The sequence below is a fragment of the Lathyrus oleraceus genome, chromosome 2 (assembly GCF_024323335.1).
Source record: "Lathyrus oleraceus cultivar Zhongwan6 chromosome 2, CAAS_Psat_ZW6_1.0, whole genome shotgun sequence".
Classification (NCBI taxonomy): Eukaryota; Viridiplantae; Streptophyta; class Magnoliopsida; order Fabales; family Fabaceae; genus Lathyrus; species Lathyrus oleraceus.
The window spans coordinates 290,993,441-290,999,894 of NC_066580.1; the positions used below are offsets into that span (position 1 = coordinate 290,993,441).

The following is a 6,454-nucleotide window of genomic DNA, read 5'->3' on the forward strand; positions in this document are numbered from 1 at the left end:
GCCCTGCTGCCTTGTGTTACGAGCGTAACACATGGTGTGACGGACGTCACACCATTCTCCTATATTTTTGGCTTCAGAAACGCAACAGATGCACGTTGATGCCCATTCTTCTGCTTGACTCCGGAAACGTGAAGACCAATTACGCAAGGCACTTTTAGAAACGGTTAAAAAAGTGGATTAGTATAAATAGGACAATTATGGAACCCTAAAAAGTTCAGAATTTTTCCCAGTTTTTGGCATAGCTTTATTTTTACTACTTTCTATTTTTTTCAGCATTCTACCTTTATTTGCAATTTTTATTTTCTTTTCCAGTCAATCTTTCAGCACTTAATTAATTTTTCACACAATAGTTTCTACACCGGAAACTATTGTGTATCTTTTGCTGGATCTAACCTTACGTTAGATCCTAGATTTTTATTCCTTCACTTTTTATTTTCCTGTCCGATTGAAGAATTCAAGAACAAATCCAACCGGTCTGTGGTGGAGTGTTCAAGATTGCCATTAATTATTCAGGTTCTTTAATTATTGTTTGAATTTATATATGCCCTGTATTATTGTTTATTTATATTGTTTGCCTGAGATTGATTTATTTAAGCATGATGATTGTTTAGATCTGTTTAGCATGTCCGACTAATTTATTTAGGTATCGGTATGTAAAGTAAGCGGAATGAAGGAATCAAAACTAAGTTGGTTTAATTACGTTTAAAAATAAAATCACTCTTTTTATGGTCTCAATTTACAGGTTTAATACCAAGGTTTTTGTACGAGAGTAAAAGACTAAAGAAGTTAAAATCAATAGAACGAAAGTTTGAGTTTTTAACTGGACAGTGTAATTTGGACATTAATTCTAGATCAGGGCGAAAGCAATTTTTAGAGTTAATTAAATTCTAATCTTTTTCAAAAATTATTTTTAAAAGTTAAATGTGAGAACGAGAGTTAAGCATTTGAATTTAATTATATAATCTAAGTCAACAGAGCGAGAGTTTGAGACGAGGGTGTTTAAACGATTAGTATTTTCTTAAAAAGAGTTTCTATAGATTCTATTGTTTTCAAAAAGTGATTTTGGACTTAACTAATAAGTGACAGCTACATTAATTTAAAGTCATGGTCTATTCAGCAGAGCGAGAGTTTGAGAGAAGACTTTTAATCAATGGTGTCCACTGAAAAGATTTATTTTAAAACCAAGAAACCAACGAAGACTTGATTCCCTAATTACGACGAACTACATACCGATATCCGCTTAATTGATATTTAACCTAGATCTTATTTTAGTTTTAACTTTTCCCCCAAACAATCAAAGTATCATCCGCCTTAGCTTTACGAAGTAACCTTAGAAAACGGTATATCGATTCATAAGTCCCTGTGGGATCGATATCTTTTAAAACTACGCGATAGAACTGTGCACTTGCAGTTAGTACCCCAATCGACTCATAAAGTCGCGATCAAGTTTTTGGCACCGTTGCCTGGGACTTTTATTTAGTCGATATCGTAACTCTTCTGTTACGCTGTAGAGACTAAGGCAATTTTTATTTCTTCTTCTTTCGTTGATTTGTATGCCACACACTCGCTCACAAGGCGAGCCGTTTTACTTACGAATCAACGACATCGAACTATATCTCCGAGTCTTACGACGAATTCGGGAATATCGTGCTGCAAACAATCTCCCTCCTATCGAAATTCCTGATCTCAAAAATCTTCTTCCTTCACCGATACCCGAGATGGAAGAACCAGCTCGTGCTCTTCGAGATTACGCCGCTCCATCGCAAGATGAGCCGCATTCGAGTATTGCTCCACCCGCAATCGAAGCAAACAACTTCGAACTTAAGCCTTCGCTGCTACAGGCAGTGCAACAGAATCAATTCTCTGGAAATCCCACCGAGGATCCAAACCTTCATTTATCCGTATTTGTCCAATACGCTGATACTGTTAAAGCTAATGGTGTTACTTCAGAGGCAATTCGACTTCGTATTTTTCCTTTCTCGTTAAGATATAAAGCTAGAAGATGGCTTCAGTCTCTTCCTTCCAACTCAGTCACAACATGGAATGAGTTAAAGAAAGTCTTCCTTGCCCGATATTTTCCTCCGAGCAAAACAGCTATGTTGAGAGCCCAGATAAATGGATTTAAACAGAAAGATAACGAGTCTCTTTTCGAAGCATAGGAAAGATACAAAGACATGATGAGACTTTGTCCACACCATGGTTTAGAGGACTGGTTAGTGATTCATACCTTCTATAATGGTCTCTTGTACAACACAAGGTTAACAATAGACGCCGCAGCAGGTGGTGCACTTATGGATAAACCTTATGCCGATGCTTATCAACTTATCGAAAGCATGGTCCAAAACCATTATCAGTGGGGAAGCGACCGAGCAATGGTAGAGAAACCTCAAACGAAAAGTGAGATGTACGAGATAAGTAGCCTTGATCATGTTAATGCAAAAGTGGAAGCCCTTGCCCAGAAAATTGAAAGTTTGAATGTATCACCTCCAACCACCGTAGTTGCCGCAACTCAGAATTGCGAAGTCTGTGGAATCCAAGGTCACACTCCTGCAGATTGTCAACTCCTAACAGGAATCCAAGCAGAGCAAGTGAATTATGCTCAAGGAAATCCCTACTCGCACACCTATAACTCAAACTGGAAGAATCATCCTAATTTTTCATATAAGAGCAATAATGCTTTATACGCACCAGGACAAGCTCCAAATCAAGCCCCAGCTATACCTCATGGATATCAAAAACCGACCCCATCTACACCTAACAATAATGTTCCTAGGAAATCCAACTTGGAAATAATGATAGAGAACTTCATAGCTTCTCAACAGCAAACCAATAAAGATTTCTTAAACCAGAATATACACACTAGCGAACAAATCAAACAACTAGCAAGTAAAGTAGATGCCTTGGCTACCCATAACAAAATGCTGGAAACACAAATATCACAAGTAGCTCAACAACAAGCGCCTACTGCTTCCCCAACTGGTACATTTCCTGGACAACCCCAACCTAACCCGAAAAGCCACGCTCATGCAATCATACTAAGAAGTGGAACAGAAGTGGAAGGACCAGTAGATCCAAGAACTGAAAACCAAAACTCTAAAAAGTCAACTGAGGAAGAAAGTACACCTAAGGAAAAGGAAGAGAGTAATAAGGAAACCGTAGAAAAGAAAGAACCTTATGTACCTCCACCACCTTATAAACCACCTATCCCTTACCCTCAAAGGCTTATTAAAACCAAAGATGCGGGCCAATTTAAAAAATTTGTTGACCTACTGAAACAATTAAACGTCACAATTCCGTTTACAGAAGCTATTACGCAGATGCCCTCATATGCTAAGTTCTTAAAAGAAATTCTTTCTAATAAAAGGAAACTTGAAGATAGCGAAACTATTACACTCACTGCTGAATGTAGCGCTATAATCCAGAATATGCCTCCTAAACTTAAAGATCCAGGTAGTTTCTCTATACCCTGTCACATAGGAAAATTTGTCATAGATAAAGCCTTATGCGATTTAGGAGCCGGTATTAGTGTTATGCCTTTATCCATATGCAAGAGACTTGAAACGGGAGAATTAAGACCAACTAAAATGTTTGTGCAACTAGCAGATAGTTCTGTTAGATATCCTGTAGGAATTCTTGAAAACTTTCCCGTGCGCATAGGTCAATTCTACATTCCAACTGATTTTATAATTATGGACATTAGAGAAGATGAAGTTACACCCATTATATTGGGAAGACCATTCTTAGCAACCGCCGGTGCAATCATAGACGTAAAACGAGGACGACTCACTTTCGAAGTAGGAGAAGAGAAAATTGAGTTCATTCTTTCCCAATTTTTGAAAGCACCTGCAATAGATGACACATGTTACTTCATGGATATCATCGATGAATGCATAAAAGAAACAGAGTTAGAAAATGACAAATTGTTTGACTATCTTGTAGAAGACAAACTCAACCAATGTTTAGCAATAACACCGGACCCTACGCAATGCCTTAAGAAACCAACCCTAGACCTGAAAAAACTTCCCAAAAATCTGAGATATGAATTCCTAGACTTAGAACTTGAACGACCAGTGATAGTTAATGCAGACCTAGGAAAGCTCGAAACCGAAAAACTCCTACATATCTTAAGAAAATATCCAACCGCACTAGGGTACAACATCACCGATCTTAAAGGAATAAGTCCTTCTATTTGTATGCACCGCATCATGCTAGAAGAAGACTGTAAAACTTCTAGGGAACATCATAGGAGACTAAACCCGATCCTGAGTGAGGTAGTGAAGAAGGAAGTAACCAAGTTATTAGAGGCAGGTATCATATATCCTATATCTGATAGCAAATGGGTTAGTCCTGTACACGTAGTACCAAAGAAAGGAGGTATAACAGTTATCGAAAATGAAAAAGGAGAAACTATAACCAAACGAATAGAATCGGGATGGAGAATGTGCATTGACTATAGGAAACTAAACAAAGCAACCCGAAAAGATCATTTCCCTTTACCATTCATTGACCAGATGTTAGAATGATTAGCAAAACATTCTCATTTCTGCTATCTAGACGGTTACTCAGGCTTCTTTCAAATACCAATTCATCCTGATGACCAAGAAAAGACAACATTCACGTGTCCTTTTGGCACTTTCGCTTATAGAGGAATGTCGTTTGGCTTGTGCAATGCTCCTGCAACCTTCCAAAGGTGCATGATGGCGATATTCGCCGATTTTCTCGAAAATATCATGGAAGTATTTATGGACGACTTTTCCGTATGCGGACAAAGCTTTGAAGAATGTCTTGAAAACCTAGAAAGAGTTCTAGAACGATGTGTAAAAGTAAACCTAGTACTTAATTGGGAAAAATGTCACTTTATGGTACAAGAAGGAATTGTTTTAGGACACATCATCTCAAATAGAGGAATTGAAGTAGACAAAGCCAAAATAGAGGTAATCGAAAACCTTCAACCTCCAAAAACTGTGAGAGAAGTACGAAGCTTCTTAGGACATGCCGGTTTTTACCGACGATTCATTAAAGACTTCTCTAAAATAACTAAACCTTTGACCGGACTATTGATGAAGGATGCTGAATTCATCTTCGACAATAAATTTTTAGAAGCATTCCAAACGCTTAAACAAGCATTGATCTCCGCACCCATAATGCAGACACCAGATTGGAATGAACCATTCGAAATAATGTGTGATGCCAGTGATTACGCCGTGGGCGCTGTTTTAGGACAACGAAAGGATAAAAAGCTTCACGTCATCATTTACACCGACCACGCTGCTATCAAGTACCTCTTAACAAAAAAGGATGCTAAACCTAGACTCCTAAGGTGGATCCTGTTGCTACAAGTGTTCGATCTGGAAATCAAAGATAAAAAAGGAACTGAAAACGTAGTAGCAGATCACCTCTCTAGACTTGAAAACCTGGAACCGGAAACAACATCGATCAACGATGATTTCTCGTACGATAAACTTATAGCTACTTTGGAAGAAAATAAAGCTGATAAACAGGTAGAAACCACCTTAGCTATATGTGCTACACCATGGTACGCTGATCTCGTCAATTATTTAGCTGCCGGAATAGTTCCACCTACTTTATCCTACCAGCAAAAGATTATTTTAGCTCCGACCAAGTAAGAACGAAACTTATCTAGTGCAAACACCACTGCTAAGAGTTCTTTCTCGATTGTGGCGTAATTCATTTGTGCTTCATCTAGAGTTCTACTTGCGTGGAAAATATAATCCAACACTGTCACTCCGCTCCTTATGGTGGACATGCAAGTACATCCAAGACCTGCTCCAAAATCCTACAAGCCGGTCTTTATTGGCCAAACATATGGAAGGATGTGCATGCGGCTATCAAGAAATGTGATAGATGTCAACGCACGGGAAACATATCTAGACGTGACGAGATGCCACAAAAGGGCATTTTGGAAGTAGAGATTTTCGACGTGTGGGGGATAGATTTCATGGGACCTTTTCCACCTTCTTTCGGTAACAAGTACATACTCGTAGCGGTTGACTACGTATCAAAATGGATTGAAGCTATAGCTTCTCCAACAAACGACACACGAGTAGTAACTAGACTCTTTAAGAATATAATATTTCCAAGATTTGGTGTCCCAAGAATAGTAGTCAGTGATGGTGGATCGCATTTCATATCTAAGGTACTTGAAAAACTACTGTTTAAGTATGGCGTAAGGCATAAAGTAGCGACACCTTACCACCCTCAAACCAGTGGGCAAGTGGAAGTGTCTAACAGAGAAATCAAGCGAATATTAGAAAAAGCAGTCGCCACCTCAAGGAAAGACTGGTCATTGAAACTACCAGAAGCTTTATGGGCGTATCGAACCGCTTACAAAACTCCCATAGGGACAACCCCATTTAAGCTTATTTATGGAAAATCCTGCCACCTCCCGGTAGAATTAGAACATAAGGCCTACTGGGCTATTAAAAATCTAAAT

General features: G+C 38.6%; 1 non-coding gene across 1 annotated transcript; it reads right to left on the reverse strand.

The window, feature by feature from the left end:
• Positions 1 to 2,096: 2,096 nt before the first annotated feature.
• LOC127124072 (small nucleolar RNA R71) lies at positions 2,097 to 2,203 on the reverse strand. The gene has a single exon (XR_007803712.1). It is a non-coding gene; the product is annotated as a small nucleolar RNA R71 (small nucleolar RNA).
• Positions 2,204 to 6,454: the final 4,251 nt, after the last annotated feature.